Here is an 18962-nt window from a genome sequence, read left to right as displayed (position 1 = left end):
GGTGGGCGGCCGTGCGCGGCTCGTGGCGGCGAACTGTTCCGTGAAGAGACAGTGACAGCGGGCGCGAGGGCACTCGCGGCTCGCCCGCGTTCAGCCGGGAGGAAGCGGGCGCGCGGTTTGACGGACGGCTTTTCCCCAGAGTAGAGATCTTGACAAATATCAGAAGAGATCGCCAGACGCGGGGCTCCCGGAATGGCCATTTTCTGACGGTGATACGAAGTGGAGGCAAAGAAAACACCGCTCCAAAATAAAGTAAATTACATTGATGAATAAATGTAGAGAAAACACACAACACAGATGAGTAAAACTAATATATTTAACCGCTGATATTTAAATGCCTGTTACAGTAGGCTATACCATTTTCCCTTACCTTTGACCGGCTACGAGACTACTCCTTATAAACCGACGTGTAAACAACTTTCCGCTTTGTAAATATTTACAAGGCCTTAACATGGCATTACCCACAAAACACGCCGAGCCTATTATTCTGTTTGCTCAAAGAAGCATTTAGTAGACTAATTAGTTTACAGTGATAACAGGACATGTCGCGACACTCAGGGGATGAAAAGTCTAATAATTGTTTCACATGAGTCTTTTTTTCTTCTTCTTTTTTTTAATACACCGCAGCCAGCGAGGCCACCCGGAGCTGTGTTTATCACCGTCACGAGGACACGGAGGGGACAGCTACACGACCTGCAGGATCTGGATTAAATCTCTCGGGAATTATATTTTTTAAATTTTTTATTTAGCCTACTTCGTCGAACTCTGAATCCAGCATCTGATGGAAACATTATCGCATTATTCCTGAAGTTGTGTGATTACGGCTCATTGCATTTTGCAAAATGTATATATATATATATTTTTAAATGGACACTGCAGCAGAATGCCGCAAAATTGACCTGCCTACAGTCGCAGTTTAACACTACCACAGTAACATATTGTTGTTATAATTAGCTTGAGTATTAGGTATACTTATTAATCCGGAAACGCCCTATCCATTAACCATGTATTTTAATTGTAATAAAAAAAAAAAAAAAAAAATAAATAAAATATAAAATATATATATATATATATATATATATATATATATATATATATATAATTATATATATATAATTAATTTTTTTAAAGTTCCACTGTACAGAACGGCACAGTCTCATCTAGCGACCCCGTGCTTCTGTTCGTGCAGAACGCAACTGCTTCCACAGAGCAGACGTCTGTATTTTACAGCACACCGTCGGAACTGCTGTTCAACACTGTGCTGCACCACTGTGCTCAGTTCCAGCACTGCAGTGTTCACCTGCGACCACGTCTCATCACAGCATTTTATCACAGCGCGACGCACAGCCGTCGTTCACCTGTGTTCACTGATATCTGCGAAAATTGTTTAGCCGAGTTTACATTTCAACAGAACACCTGCGTTTTGCTCGTGCATTTGTACACCACAGCTGTGTGACGTTTAACCCTGTCCCCAGCTCTCCTGTTTAACATGTCCATATCTCATTGGCACAGAGCCACGCTGTTCCCCTCCGTACACACAGCTATGACACCACGTGACACCATGTACTTCTGGTAATAAAAAAAAGCAATAATAATAATTAAAAGCTCTGAATCTTACACCTGATCGGTCGTGTGCACAGGTACATTTTTATCAAAAAAAAGCATGTGAATATGCGCATAGCTACATATGAAATGTTCTTATTTTTACTCGCTTTTATTTCCCATGTATTTAATAATAATTTTTAAAATTCACGTTTTGGTTGCACTCTATTTCTGACACTACTTGAAGTACGCATTTTAGATGCGCACTATGTTTAAAATATACCTTCATTCCCCTCTTTCTCTCACTCAATCTCGTTCTCTCTCTCTCTCTCTCTCTCTCATGCACACTTGCACACACACACACACACACACACACACACACACACACTTAGGAATGCATGCACGCACACATGCCTGCAAATGTGTGTGGACGCAGACACAAAAAGCACACACTCAAGCATGCACAAATGCACACACGCGCACAGACACACACGCGCGCGCGCGCGCGCACACACACACAATCATAGCTGCCACCAGGTAGAGAAACCCAAACACAGGGGTTAAAATGAGCTGATCGTTGCAGTTTAAAGCGGTTCCTCGGTCCACGCCTCCTTAGCAGTGAAACCCTGCAGGAAAAACCCGGCGAATTACAGTTAACACGATTTTTTAAAAAGCCTTTAAAACAAAAAGTAGGTCACACAGCGAATTTTTTTAAGAAGAAAAAAATGGGTCAGTGAAGATACAGAGAAGTAGCACTGGAGGGTTTTTTTTTTTGTTCTATATTAAACTATAATGCACATCAACTGAGAGAACCTGTCCTGCCAAGACCTCTTTTCCAGAGTGACAAAATGGTGGCACAGAATTGGGGTCTCGGCTAAAGCAAGCAGATACTGGGGTGACAAAAAGCTCCTTCATCATCCATACCCTGCAACTATGTTATCCCGATATCCCCCTATCCATATTCCATATTCCATAATCTTCACCCTTCATTGGGACTGAGAACAGCCACCCCCCCCCCCCCAACCCCCCACCCCGGAATTAAACAATAGACACCACCCCCCCATCCAACACACACACACGCACTCCCACACACGCGTACCCCCACCTCACCAGATTTTGTTTTCATAACCCATCCGTTGTAATGAATGTTATAAATAAATCCTTCCTCTACTCCAAATGAATTGCAAACAACATCTGTGCAGTTTTATTTATTTATTTATATTTTTTTTTGCGAGAAAAGCATTACTTCCCTGGCTTTGTTTGCCTTTGCTTTTTATTTTCATTTTTCTTGTTTTTCTGTTTGTTTGTTTGGTTTTTTTTTTTTGGCTCAGAGGTAGGGAGGGGATCCTCAGATTTCCCTCCTTCTTTCACCCATCGTCCCTCAAAGGAAAAAAAAAAACAATCGTTCTCCGTCTCCCCCCCCCCCCCCGACGACTGTCTTTCTCAAGGTGTCAAACAAACAAATCAGACACGTCGACGGCGAGATCAAGAGCGGCTTTTCCTCTGAACGCGCTTAGACGAAACAGCACCCGGCCCCCGAGACAGAAGAGACGAATCGAGCGCCCACACTAAACCCAAGGCTCCTCGACGCAGGACCGTCCGGGGAAAAAAAAAAAAAAAATCCGGAGAGTTAACTTTTACTTTCAAAAACACGTGCTTTCCTCTCGAGAAGACGGCGGCCATCTTGTAAGCCGTTCAGGCGGCTTCCTTCACCCGCGGAGGCCGTCGTGAGGTAGCGCGCGCAGCAGCTCTGGAAATGGAGGTGGCGCAGGACGTCTTTCGGCCTTGGAGTTTAGGGTAGCAAAACACCAGAACTGGCAGCGGCACCAAGTGGTTTTTAAGAGGGGGGGGGGGGGGGGGGATGGTGCGTTAAAAAACACACAAAAATTCACGCTGGAACGCAACACGGCGAACACCTCCTCTCATCATATCATTATGCTCATTATGATGAGCTCACAGATGCTCACAGAGACCAGCACACAAAGACACAACCACACACACATGCACACACAAAAACACAAGAGTATATGCACACATAATCATACCCTCTCTCTGTCACATAGATTCTCACTCAACAAACACACACACACACACGCACACACACAATGACACAACCACGTATGCACACACACACTCACAAACATGCACTTTCTATCTCTCTCTCTCACACACACACACACACACAAAATAACACAATCACATATGCACACACACACACTCACAAACATGAACTCTTTCTCACTCTCCCTCTTTCTATCTCTTCCTCTTTCTCTCACTCACACACATATACACACACAGACAAATGCTTGCACACGCACACACACACACACGCACATACAAACACACCCCCACGCACATGCACACACACACACACACACACACACACACACATGCACATAAATAGCACCTGTCAAAATTAAAATGACTTTTTAAACAAAGTGAATACCTTACAGAGGCATTTTGGAAAATTTCTCTCTTTTTTTAGTTATTTTTTCCCCCCTGTAGCTTTCTCATTGATATCAATCCGAAGCGTGTCTAAAGGCTTGAGGAGTGTAGCGTGTAGCGCGTGAGCGCGTGCAGATCCAGCACATACATGCTTCCCCACTCCCACACTCACGCTGGAGGTGCAGTGTGCATGTGAACTAGCGCTTTGATGTTTCTCACTCTGTGCTTGTGTGTGTGTGTGTGTGCGCGCGCGCGCGTGTGTGTACAACCGAGTGTATGGATCTCAGATCCTATAGAGTTTGTGTGTGTGTGTGTGTGTGTACAACCAAGTGTATGGATCTCAGACCTCATAGAGTGTGTGTGTGTGTGTGTGTGTGTACAACCAAGTGTATGGATCTCAGACCTCACAGAGTGTGTGTGTGTGTGTGTGTGTGTACAACCAAGTGTATGGATCTCAGATCTTATAGAGTGTGTGTGTGTGTGTGTGTACAACCGAGTGTATGGATCTCAGATCTTATAGAGTGTGTGTGTGTGTGTGTGTGTACAACCAAGTGTATGGATCTCAGATCTCATAGAGTGTGTGTGTGTGTGTGTGTACAACCGAGTGTATGGATCTCAGATCTTATAGAGTGTGTGTGTGTGTGTGTGTGCGCTTGTGTGTGTGTGTACAACCGAGTGTATGGATCTCAGACCTCATAGAGTGTGTGTGTGTGTGTGTGTACAACCAAGTGTATGGATCTCAGACCTCATAGAGTGTGTGTGTGTGTGTGTGTACAACCGAGTGCATGGATCTCAGATCTCATAGTGTCTGTGTGTGTGTGTGTGTATGTACAACCGAGTGTATGGATCTCAGATCTCATAGAGTGTGTGTGTGTGTGTGTACAACCAAGTGTATGGATCTCAGACCTCATAGAGTGTGTGTGTGTGTGTGTGTACAACCGAGTGCATGGATCTCAGATCTCATAGTGTCTGTGTGTGTGTGTATGTACAACCGAGTGTATGGATCTGAGATCTCATAGAATGTGTGTGTGTGTGTGTGTGTGTGTGTACAACCAAGTGTATGGATCTGAGATCTCATAGAGTGTGTGTGTGGTGTTGTTAGGCATGACAAAGTGATGGATCAGTCTGAGATGCACATTGCGTGTGCATGGTGTGTTGTGTGGGTGACCAAGCATGTGCATAAGCATTTGTTCATGCGTGTCTGCGTGTGTGTCTGTGTTTGTGCATTTGCATGACCGAGCGTGTGCGCGAGCCATCGTTCATGTGCATTTGAAGGAATGTGTGCGCACACACACGCACAAACACACACGCACACACACGCACGCACACACACACACAGCGACCCCTTCTCTGCTCTTTCCCCTTCTCTCGGTCGCGTGCAGCCGTGGTGCATGCATGTTGCATGACTCCGCCGAGCTTCACAGGATTCCGCTCAGCGTGCTGCTGCTCTCTCCGCCATTTTGCCGCCAAGAACCGCAACGCTCGGCGGCTAAACACCATCCTCGTAGCGCTTGCAAAAATACCGCCAAAACCACACACACGAGCACGTCTTTTCCATGCATTATCGCGCGTGTGTCTCGATCGAGCTTAATTTACGCAAAAAAAGGAGGGGGGGTGGGGGGGGGGGAACGCAGACCGTCGCGAGAGGTTCCCAGCCTACGGGAGAGAGACTACGGGGAGATGGGAATGAAGGTCGCCGCCGGAGGGGGACGCGATTGAGAGCGCACCGTTTCACAGCGCTCTGGGCCCCGAACAAAACCTTCCCCTGCAGCCCCGGGAGGGTCCAAAAGATATTCCCCCCTTCAAAAATAGAAATAAATTAAAAAATAAATAATAAATAAATAAATTAAGTATGCATTTCATAAATATAATAAATACTATTTATAGCACACACACCCACACACACACACACACACACATATTCATGAGCACTCCAACCAAAAAATGAATGTACAAACAATTATTTTCAAAATGTGTATTGTACTGCCTCATTTAAAATTAATTAACCCAAGATTGTAATTGTAAACAAAATGGCATTATTTTAGGCCCATAGCTTAGCAAACCGCAGTGCTAGAGCTCTAATGCTATAGCAACCGCTACGGCAATACTGCACCATCAAAGCAGCACTGCTAGCACGGAGCGCTAGCGCTAGGCTACGTATCAGCAGAGTCATATTAAGTCCTTCCATTAAACACAAGAGACCCATGTAAAACATTCGCCCGCCCAGATCTGAGGTATTTTTCTCGGGATGGACGAGAACTGAACCGTCGCTTCTTGAAAAGGCAAGAAATAGGGCCCTGCTATATTTGTATTTAAGTATTTAGGCTGATCGGTGAGGAGCAGGAATTGGGGTCAACCTAAATTAGAATTACAAAAAAAAAAAAAGGTTGAAATCGAGGCACTCTTTTTTTTAGAATGTTAAAAATGCCTTTAACAAGAAGCTAGCATCAGGTGTGTAGTAAACATAAGCTAATTTAATAAAAAAAAATTTTTAAAGTGAATATCTGTAAAATGAATGAATTAATGCATTAAAAAAAGACTAAACATTGAGAAAAAACACATATGAACATGACGGAGATTAAAATGGAAAGTGTAAAAAAAAAAAGTCATTTAAGACAGATAAATTCACCATAGCATCTTCCTCCCTCGTAACCTGAATAGGAATAAAAGTGGTTGGAAAAAACCAAATCGAAAAATTTGATCCTGACAAAGCGAATGATGAAAGCTAAACTGTGCTCAAACGACGTCGCGGCCCACAGACCTTCTCAAAGGTGACGTGGCGACGGCGTGAGGACAAAGACGCGCGTCTGAGCGACGGCACAGGGACCCGCGGGGACAGAGGGTCACGTGCTCAGCCTTCCTAACGAGCCTCATCCAGCCCAAAGGATTCACCCACTAACACGCTAATCCTCCCAATTAGCTTACCTGAGATTCACCCGCCCAACAAAAATACACACATGCACATGTGCACATGAGCACGCACACACACACACATATACACACACATACGCACACACACGAGCATGCACGCACACACGCACACATATATATACACACACGCGCATACACACACACACACACACATGCACATAAGCACGCACACACACACACATATACACACACACACACATGCATACACACACACACACATGCACACACACACACAATATTAAACGTGGCACACACACGCGTGACATTGCCACACACACACTAACACACACGTGCCACACACCACCCCAATACAAAGTGCACGAAAATACACACACACACACTGCAAACCACAACACAAACACACACACACACATCATGCCTGGCTCAGTCCTGTTTTCTAGCGTGATGGCACCACAGATGTGTGTAACATGTAAAACCCTTTTGTCCATCCTCCTGCGTATGACCATGACCAAACCTCCACACCCCCCCACTTTCCCCCACCCATGCACTCATCTATCCCAGCATGCAAACCACAGGGCAGGTCGCCCTGACGGAGAGACTTCCCCCGTCTTCTTCACAATTCGGTTCAGCTGCTTTTACAGAGACACTGTCACAGATGCAACGCACAGGAAACAGGAAGTAGGACGAGTTGGGCAAGAGCAAGCTCGAAACCCCCGAAAATCCAGCTAGGGATGGAGAAACACCCCGGTGACAAAAAATACACCCCGGTGGAACAGAAGCCTGCAATAAAGGGGGGGGGGGGGGGAGGGCGAGGGGGGGGGGCGTCTTCCATTGTCCGGCCCCGTGTCAGTAGCTGATCCATGTAAATACGCGTGTGGACGTGTGAATGCTTGAGTGTGCACGTGTGCCCCCATGAACTGAATGTGACTTATTTACTTTGTCATGATTCGCTTAGCCCAACTCCCAGCACAGTGGACAAAAAAAAAGAAAACAGCTGTCGTTTGTTATGCACCATAAAATTACAATAAATGCGTAAATAAATAAATCAATGTAAAAGTAAATCCCAACTCCGGTTCACCTGCATCAAAAGCACTTCCGCAAGCTGTGCCTTCCTATGACATATTGGCTTTTTAAAAATGAACAGCGTGTATGAGAGCTTTTCGTTAGTACCTCTCATACGCGCCACAGCACAGCACAGCTCCACCTGTGTCACCCCACAGCACATGCAGTTAAACAAAATCCACATGCAACCAAACAATCTTTTATCCCTGTTGGAAGAGCAGGTTTTTTTTTTTTTTTTTTTCAAAATTCAAAAGTCACTCCGTCACTTTAAATTTCCAGCAGTGATTGTGACATCAGCGTCAGAATGTTCAGCTAAGAGCATTCTCATCACGTATCTGTGACCTCACAGCTTAAAGGGTTAGAATATATTTTAATGGGCTGCGGGGGAAAAAATAAAAGCAGGAAATCTCTTATTTTTATTTATTTATTTATTTATTTATTTTACAAAAACAAACTCAACCTGCAGGCGAAGGCAACAGCGCAGCTACGCAGGCAAGCCGCGGAAATATCTGACACACAAATCAGGGGGAAGCGCTTGCCTTCTCTTACGCTGCAAGTTAACTCTGCGACTGCGAGTCGCTCTGGATGAGACCATCAGCCGAGTGACTGACTGTGGCGCGGACCGCAGTGTCGCTCCGCACAATGGTTCATGCTTTTCTTTAAAAAAATAAAATAAAATAAAAAATGGAAATGATTTTGAAATGAATACCTCAAGCAACAAAAAAACAAAAAAACAAAACAGAAACAAACAAAAAGTAAAAGCAGGCCAGGTCAAAAACAAATGAATGAACGAATAAATAAATAAATAAATAAATTTCAGAATTTTGGGGTGTAGATGTCACCTACGGTCCTTACGGGGACAGGGAGGCGGAGCTGGTTGAAAGTCAGCTGATCGCCGCGGATGACGGACTGGCGAGGGTTCAGAGGTCAACCCCCTCCCCTCGGAGCCCTGGAGTCCTCGGGACATTAACATATATTTATTATACACTGTCTACACACGTGGCACCCACGCTTTCTCACTCCCACGGGTGTGTGTGTGTGTGTGTGTGTCAGCCAGGGAGGGGCCCCCTGCCCCCCCCCACCCCTCCAATTGTAATCCTAGCCAGTTGGGCCCATTGGCTAATCCCCCCCCCTCCACCCCCCCCCCCACAGATCAGCTGGCCCAGCCTGCCAGGATGGGACGGGGTGGGGGGGGGTGAGTGGGGAACTGTGTGCGCTCGTGTGTGTGTGTGTGTGTGCGTGCGTGCAGCGGCGGAGGAGGGGGTGGATTCGACCGGAGAGCATAAATTGGAGTCCCAGGCTCGCTCAGCCAGCAGAGTGTGTCCTCGGCCGTGAGCGTCTACATCCATAAATACGCATATTTCACATTCACATCCGTTTCTGCAGCTTTTCTTCTTTTTTGTTTTTGTTTTTATTTTCAATTTAAAAATAATAATAATTCTGCAGCAACTTGCTTATGCGAATGGAATTTTTTTTTTTGGGAAAAGCAATAGTAAGGCAATTCAAGTGGGGGGGGAGAGGGTTGTTTTGGGTGGTGGGTGCACGCATTGGAAGGGGGTTCAGGATTTTGAAGTCAACTGGACTTTTTTTGAATTTTACTTTTTTTTTTTTTTGGGATGATGGCTGTCCTGTCTCCTGTCTACCCAACCGTCACTGCCCTGCAACCCGGAACCCCCCCACCCCCCACCCCCACCCCCACCCCCCACCTCCCTTCCCCTCTCAAAACTGCATGCGCACAACTCCCGCCTACATCCCACCCCTAAACTCCCTCCACCCCTCAGCTTGCACCACCATCACCACCCCCCCCCCCCACCCACCCCCCCATCTCAAAAGGAGCAGTGAGCAAACAGAGGTCGCCGCTCGAACCCCAGTCCGCTCAGGACAGAGGAGATGAAAGGATGGATGGATGGGTGGATGGACAGAAGAAAGCAGCGATCACAGGAACTACCTCGTCGCTGTTACATTTTTTTCATTAAAAAAAAAAAAAAAGAATTCCGATAAAGCAAAGGATCCTTTTTTCCCTCCCACAAAATTTAATCTTCTTGCGTTTATATCCGATGGTGACTGAGCGTTGAATGTTTTTTTAAACTTTTTATTTTTTATTTAAAAATAAATCCATATTGAAAAAAGATATGGCAGAAAAAATGTATAGATCGGAGGGGGTTATTGACATATTAATGCTGTGCTGTGCTCATTTTTAATCATATCCTACTTTTCTCCCCTCCACTGATTCTAGTTTAACAGCAGATGGAGCTTAAACCTACTCTGGAGCTGTCTGAAGCTTGCCTCGTGCATTTTCTTTTTTCTTTTGCGTTGGTTTAAATGCTATGTACAAGCTAGTGCAAAAAAAAAAACTCAGGAAGAGAAACAGCGAGAGAGAGAGGGGGGAGAGAGGGAGAGAGAGAGAGGGGAGAGAGGGAGAGAGAGAGAGAGAGAGAGAGAGGAGAAGGAGAGAGGGAGAGGGGGAAGAGGCTGAGCTGCTACTCACAATCATAGAGCGACATTTGTTCTAGGGAATATGCTAACAACGAGCTGAACAGGAAGGGACGCCACAACATTCCGAAAGGTAACGCAACCAAAGATCAAAGATAACTGTGCAGATTCATGTCGATGTGTAACCAGTGCAGGTCATGTCATCTTCCTTTGTTTTTTGGCTACAAGCAAGAAGATTCGCAGGACTGAATAGCAACCAGATATAGATTAGTGCTAACCTCATTGTAACGTAGCAAAGATATAACATGTCTTTCTCACGCTCGCTCTCTCTCTCTCTCTCTCTCACTCAGTCTGTTTGTATACCTGGATATGTCTACAGTCATGTACTCTGAAATAAGGATATTCTTCCTGTTTGCCGTTCACGCGTCTACGCAAGCTCAGGTTCACGGCTACGCTGAAATATTGCGGATTATTCGTGTTTCTGTGCTGATTTTTCTCGTGTTTTTTTTGCGCAACTTGACGCATTTTATTTTTCCCGATTCGCCGATGCTGCACGGGCTGCGAATGCGTGCACGTACACGCGCGTGCACACACACACACACACACACACTCACACACTCATCCAAAAACAAGCGCACGTGCACACACACACACACACACACATACACGCTCACACGCAAACACGCGCACGCAAGCTCTCGGATGTGCACAAGACGCAGGGGTATGAGGGAACGCTGTGTGTGTGTGTGTGTGTGAGCGTGTGAGCGCGTGCGAGCGTTTGAACGGCTAACCGCATGTTTTCATACAAAGAGTCCGCGTCTAGCGTGTGGGACCAGCATGTAACACGCTCACGTTCGCGGGAGCTGCGTGTTGCCGCGGGTGATAGCCTGCGAGGAGGAGAGGAGGAGAGGAGGAGAGGAGGAGAGGAGGAATAGCGGATGAGGGGATTTAAACGGCGGGATGAGTGAGGACGACGACGACGGCGGGCTCGGGCGCGGAGCGTGACAGCCGGCGGGACCCGGGCGAAAACACGCAGAGGGCTGCGTAACTGCACACGGATAAGAGCAGAGCGAGGAAGAGAGGAAGAGAGGGAAGGAGAAAGGGATGGAGAGAGAGAGAGAGAGAGGAGAGAGAGAGAATGAGAAGAGAGGCTTCGAAACTTGGGTTTGGGCTCTTTGTGTTCACAGTGGACCTTGATTTAATTTCATACAATTAAGGCACGCGGTGAATGCCAAGAGAGCGGACGCAGGCATCGGTCCCCCGCCAGGAGGCCAGGCAGGCCACGCCAGATACACAGCACCACCGGCATCTGCACCAGAATCAGCCTCAGAATCAGCCTCAGCACCAGCATCAGAGTCAGCACCAGAATCAGCCTCAGCACCAGCATCAGAATCAGAACCAGAATCAGAAAGAATCAGCACCTTTATCAACATCTGCACCAGAATCAGTATCAGCACCAGCATCAGAATCAGCACCAGAATCAGCACCTTTATCAACATCAGCACCAAAATCAGTATCAGCACCAGCATCAGAATCAGCATCAGCACCAGAATCAGCATCAGCACCAGAATCAGCATCAGCACCTTTATCAACATCAGCACCAGAAACAGTATCAGCATCAGAATCAGCACCAGCACCTTTATCAACATCCGCACCGGAATCAACATCAGCAGCACCAGAATTAGCATCAGCACCAGAATTAGCCTAAGCAAGGCTAACGCGCGCAGGAGAGGCGCTCAGCGCAGTTCTGTTCATGCGGCCGCGGAACCAGTGCCGGACAGAGTGGATCAAAAGTGGCATTTATTTAAGCATGCACGTGTACAGTACCCACTCTGTGCAAAAGGCCATGGGACAGAGAGAGAGAGAGAGAGAGAGAGAGAGAGAGAGACATAAAGAGAGGCAGTCCTCTTTGCTGAAGAACATCCCAGTGATGTACAGTGCTGTGAAACGCACACCGTTATCGAGTGGTGTGCAGTGCAGTGGGGAAACATTAGCGCAATGCTAACGCTTCCATCACTCGTGAGAGGTTAGCCGCTAACAACTGTGTTAAAACGAGTGGAGAGAGAGAGCGTTTGAGGGAACATGGGGGTGGATGCCCAAGGAGGAGGAAGTGTAGGTGAGTGAGGGGATGATTAGCAATGTATCTTACCCCTAAAATGGTAAATATTCAGTGACAATCATCAATGTGTCATATTAAGGGAAATACACAGCCTGCAAAATCCACACTATTCACATTTTAAAAGGGCCTCTGGTTCAGCTGGAAGAGGTTTTAATACAGGGACCTAAATATGAATTTAACATTTACTAGCCGCTACCGTCCATCAAAAGCTGTGTTCTGTTACGTAGGCTAACGCAACGAGGGTAGACAGATATGGAAACAGACTCCATGGACTCTGCACGTTAATTGCGAAAAGAATCATCGCCATTTTGGCGGCGCACATTTCAAAATACGAAATGAAATTAATAGCCTACAGATTAATGATAGCTATAAAAAAAACCTTGACTCCGGTTTTGCGCGAGAATGATTAAGCCAAATACAGCGTAACTTCAGTATAAACACAAAATAATAATAAAATAAAAGAAGAAAAAAAAAGCGAAAGATTTTACTGAACGCTGCAGTAGATAGCTTTGCGGAGGTCAAACCGATGACATCAAAGGCCGAACATAACAGGCACATTGGAATCGCAGTAAGGGACCGAGATTAGGTTTGCAGGAATGGCGCGCGTTGTAAATTGCGTTTAATGGCCAACAATCCCGAAATGTCCCTTTTTCCCAAACCGGCGCTCAAGAACAGACGCACAATGTACGCCTCGCCCGCGAACTCCAGAGGTTACTAAGCGTATTCAGTATGACCTACATATTGCAGCACGCGGGCCTGCTTCTGTCGCAGTATCCATGTTTACAATGCAGCAAACGCACACATACACAAAACACACACGCGCGCGCGCTCACACACGCACGCACACACACACACACACACACACACAAAACACACGTCATCTAAGCCCGTATGTGAATTGAAAATTTGGTGCCATCTGAAAATAATTTTTCCGTCAATTATTTAGGCTAGCTAGTGCTCGTCGTTAGCAGCAGAATATTTTAAAATAAGAGTCTTTTTAATGTGATGAAAGATTTGTACGGGGAAAAAAACACGGTCTCCCTAATTAAAATAACAATACCCTAATCTGTACAATCATGTTTTAAATACGTAGCCTATATTGTTTATTCAGAATGTATATAGTATTTATAAAACAGTATACGGCAACGGTGATATCAAGCAGGCACACTTGAAAAGAATGTCTAGACAGACATGAAAAATTAAAGGTATATTTGGGTCAAGCGTTACTCTGCAGTCTAAACAGTTTTGTCTGACTGCATTAACAACGTTCGAAATAAACAGATAAATAAATTATTAAATATGAGAGCGAAAGGGGGGATTACCGCCTCGCGGAGGGCAGAGGTACAAACAATAATTATTTCACCAAACCTCAACCCTCACTCGCGTGGCTTAACGCACAACAGCACGTGCGGCAGATGCTAAAAGAGGTCACGGCCGAGCCTGTTCCCTCGCTCCTACTAATTTACGCATTAAATATTTTATTCTGAAAGAATGAAAGAAAAAAAGAAAAGAAAGACAAATATGCGACACGCGCTGCTGGTGTGACCCTCGGAGTCGCGAGCAGTTGACCGATCATAATGATAAAAGAATAATTGCATAACGAAAAAGGGCATATTAATCATTGTGACAGTTCGTTCATTTAGGGCCACGAGACGTAGGGACATTAACGTCGTCTTTAAGTATTATTAATTTTCGTCAGCACGTCCAAGAAAAGGCCCCTGCACGAATCGGTACCGTGTTTTATACTTCAGTCCATACGGGCTGGCGTGCGTGGGTCTGCGTGCAACGCCTTCAATTCACGGGGACTGTAGGCTACCTGCATTGTCTAACCAAAATGCGAAAGTTTAAATGCGCCTATAGTGACAGTCAATTCGAAATGAGTTCATTTTACATCTTAATTACGAAAAAATTGTCTTGCTTCGTAGAGATGACTGAGAAAGGCCTTTAAATCCCCCTTTAACGTCCAAACACGATTGATTAAACAAGTACGTAATCAAACAAATTGTTTTTAAAAAATTATATTAAACAAAGGCTGTCACGCCAGAACATATGTGTTGGGCTATGTTTTAATGAAATCAGCCGGGGAACACTGACGGATCTACCAACACTTCTACGGGACATAATTGTTGCATTTGCAGAAATTAGTGAAAAACTGACCAAAAGACACCATGTTTGATTTCGTATTTAATCAGCATTCCATAAAATAATTAGCCTACTCTAGCTATTTGCAGCAGTCAATAATCTTGGTGTTTAAAATGAACGACCTGTTTTAATTGTTTGTTTCGCCTGATTCTTTTTCACGAAGCCATCAGTTCGCATTTCACTAATGCATCTTCGGGGTTAATTAGATTGGCCTGATAGTGAGTAGCCCATTTGGGCCCAACAACACACACAGCCTAAACTGCACATTTTGTTTGATTTATTTCAATGAAAGTAATGTGTTTACCGGTTAACCTAATGCTCGTAGGCCTACCACTTCACGTTCTCCGATTGTAAATATCACAACTGCACCTTTTCCCTCCCCAAATGTAAGATAGGATTCGGTGTATACTGTGAACACTACGAAGGATACACAGGTGGAACATGCACGTTATATAGCCACCCCTCCCCCTCAAGTCATCATCTGATCATTTCATCCAGCCAAAACATACAAGGTTTTTTTTTTTTTTTTTTTTTTAAACAGCCAACGGCGAGATTCTCTCTTCAGATCAACGTCCTATAAAATTACTGAGTGGTAAGTAACTGTTCATAATCACAATAAAAAATAATTTTAAAAAACTGCAGTAGAAAAACCGCAGCAGTGGAGCATTTCGCAGATTTTTATTTAAATATTCGAATAGCCTCATGGTTTCAGCACCGATGCTTGTCTTCTTTTTCTTCGCGGTATGCGGTACAGCTAATTTCTTCTAAATGTGCGTGCTAGCCCGGACAAGCAGGCCTAACAAAGCATGCGAGTGTTTTGGAAAATAAGAACAAGTATCGTGAAAAGATACAAATAATAATCCTTTTTAAAAAAAAAAAAAAAAAACCATCAGAAACGTACATCTAAAAATGTTAGCTGCACACAGATACTCAAAATTGCAGCTAAATTCCTGCAACAACCAAGGAGGAAGTCAAATAAGAAAATATCAGAATGGTCAGAATTCGCATTAATAATCTGCAGACCCTTGCATTAAGGTAAGAGTTTAATTTTAAATGCAAAGGGTCAGTGGTCCGTATTAATTAGTATGATAATAACCATAATGGGTCTATACGAGATAGCCCACATTATCGGTTGACGAAAATAAGAAAACCATTGTGTGGTGCTCTTTGTTTTTTTTAAGGATCAGGTTTAACCGAAATAATAATACAAAGCCTATTATTCGCAGTCGCCCCGTACCACTCGTTGTCATTTAAGCAACTCCGCCATAAAAAAAGCTGAACGTTTATGTTTCAGATATTCGCTCTCTCAAACAAACACGAAATCTAATTTTGTAATTGTAAATGGGGGGTCGGGAGAGGCGTCGCGAGGCGTCGCTGACGGAAGCAGGCGATGGATGTCTTTATGATAATCAGGGGAGTGCACGTACTCGCGCGACGCATTATAAATGCGCGTGCCAATTGACTGATTACTTGCAAGAAAAAGAAGCGTCTTCGAAGCGCCTGACCTTGCGATGAACGACACACCATTGCATCGGCGCCTTCGGGACGGGCCTCGTTTCTCTCTACTCAACATTTTTCATTATTTTAGTCTGCACGCAATAAGACAGGTCGAGGGAATTTAAAGACCTTCTGTAGAGCGCAAATAACTCAGTGACGTGTAAAAATCCGCAATGTTTTTGCGCATTTTGTGACTACTGCATCTAAAAGGATATACGGATTTTATTTTTCTGTACACAAAATTAAAATGATTAAAATTAGTCTGAGGGTATCAAAAGCACGTCCAGATTTCTACACATTACAGTGCATTTAGTTCAAAATTAACAGATGGGTTTTGATATTACATTTTAACGGTCTCGCGGCTGATTGCAGCAGCTACAGAATGGAAATTATGACAACAGAAGATTGTCTGCCACATTCGCGGTGTGATATTTGTAATTTTGAATTCTTCACGGTGTTTCACCATTTTGCAATAAAAATAACTGATGCATAATCAAGTGTTTTATTTATTTATTATAAAATCCTGTTCGTGTTTTGCCTCCTCTTTCTCTATGAATGTCATAATTATTACTTATTGTGACTGTAGTTATCGTCGGCGCCGTTACTATTTCAGTTAATGCACTTCCTCGAAATCACCGCGATATTCATCGAAAAAGTCCCGCCGTAATCATCACCACGTGAGCAGAACCTTTGCCCAGAGTCTGTTTATTGAGCCCGCGATCGACGCATCAAAGCGCCCCATTAGTTCGGCAGCGATCCCGCTACAAAAGTTCGGTTTGCTGCTCTATAGTGTACAATCCTCCTTCTTCTTGGACTTCTTTTGAGTGTGCGTGTGTGTGTAATTGACTAAAAACCCAGGACAAACTTTTTTTTTTTCCTGGACCGTGCCGAATTCTGTACGCAGAAACGTCCACGGAACCTCAAGATTTCCTTTGTTCCCCACCAGCGTCCCCCTGCTGAGGACAGAGGAGAGAGGAGCAGTGACCTTTGACACTTCAATATTTTTCAAGCATCCCGCAGAAGGGGGTTAGGAAGCCTCCCCAAGGAGGGACCCCGAGAAAGGTCGGGCAATATTTACTCCCCCCCGCACCCCCCACAACCCCCATGCAGGTCCTGTCAGCGTGGAGGCCATATTGCTATCGCCGTGGAAACCCAGCGATGGCAGCAGTGGCGGTTTGGCACAGATGGGCCCGCACCCCCCGCCCCCCCCCAAAAAAGGAAAAGAAAGACAGTAGCCCAAACATATTGAGACAAGCCTAATCCCCGTTGCTCTTTTACAAGGTCCTTGTTCTGTGGAGCATCTGACAGCCCCCACAGCCTGACTTGCCCCTCAAACCCCCCCCTCTCCTCCCCAAAACACCCCCATGCCCAAAAACACCCCCACAGATTGAGAACAGGTCCGTCCCGTCAGGTCACCCCTCTTGGGTGCAGACCCCCCCCCCAGGCCTAGCAGGGGACTCTCTCTCCAGACTAACGGCCCCAGACCCACTCACACAGCAGCGTCCCGTCCAGGGAAAGGGAGGAGGACGTCCATGCAGAGGAGAGTGTGTCGTGGACAGGTACACACACACACAGACACACAGACACACACACACGCACACACACTCACAGTACACTCGCTCACGCTCACAAGCACAGGCATACACAGACACAGTATGCTCACAATCTCTCTCTCACAGACATACAACCACACACTCACAGTGCACTCTCTCACACACACACACAGTACACTGAATTTAAAAAAAATTGTGCTTAAAGACTGTAAAAGACGAGTGCGTGTATGAAGGTGTGCGCATGTGAATGTATGTGTGTGTGCGCCTGTGCTTACGGTGTGTGTGCGTGCGTGATGTTCAAAAAGAGATGTTCACAAATTTATGGATCTGAGGGTTGTACTGACATATTAATACAATGCGACTTTGGTTTTATTGTATCCTCCTTTTTCCATTAATGGATTTGAGTTTAGCACTCAGATGGAGCTTAAATCTTCTCTGGACCCTTTTTTGTGTTGGTTTCAAAGCTACGTACAAGCTAGGAAAAGGAAGAGAGAGAGGAGTCCAAAATGTTCTTGGAAAGATGGATGACAGTCATTCCTGGTCCACCCCCTTACTACCATGTACCTGCAAGGTCACCATGGCAATGTGCCAAGGTGAGCAATGAGGATTCATGCCGTGCTGTATAGAGACCACAGGCATGAAAACTCAGTGGTTGGTATCCCAGTACGGCCAACAGTTTCCCGCACAAGGCTCATTGAACGGCCAAACAAATGCATCAGTTACGTGATCAACAGACTTAAACGCCAGTGACCGGCGAAATTATCACGCGACACAATGGGAAGAGTCGCGCATGCGCCGTGGCCTACGTAACTGAGGTGAATAATCGCACGTTCAACCACAGTCGCGGAAGTTAAAAAACATGGGACGACCGCCAGATAAACTATATAACCTACGTTTTGCTGCCACCTACTGGCCATTCATGTACGGTTACTACAGGCGTAAATCTGAAAACGTATCATGGCGAAAAAATGTTCACCATTTCACAATAATTCACTTACGCTTATTGTTTAGCCCTTCTTTGGCCACATTGATGCCCCTTAATCATAGAGTCTTTTCAATTATCAACTGAGCAAAATTAAACAATTAAACAAGCATAAACATGCATGGACCTGTATTTCGATGTGAATTTCTGGAGAAAAAAATCCACACATCGTTGCTTCCATCTTCTGGACAGATGCTGAATCACTCAAGTCTCTTGAGCGAAGAGTGTCGGCGGAACGAGAGACTTTGACAGCCGTTTTAACTGATGCAAATAAAGCAGGAAAAGCATGTATATA

Source organism: Anguilla rostrata, chromosome 1, assembly GCF_018555375.3.
Source record: "Anguilla rostrata isolate EN2019 chromosome 1, ASM1855537v3, whole genome shotgun sequence".
NCBI lineage: Eukaryota > Metazoa > Chordata > Actinopteri > Anguilliformes > Anguillidae > Anguilla > Anguilla rostrata.
The sequence above is the reverse complement of the archived record's forward strand: the minus strand, read 5'-3'. Positions refer to the sequence as shown.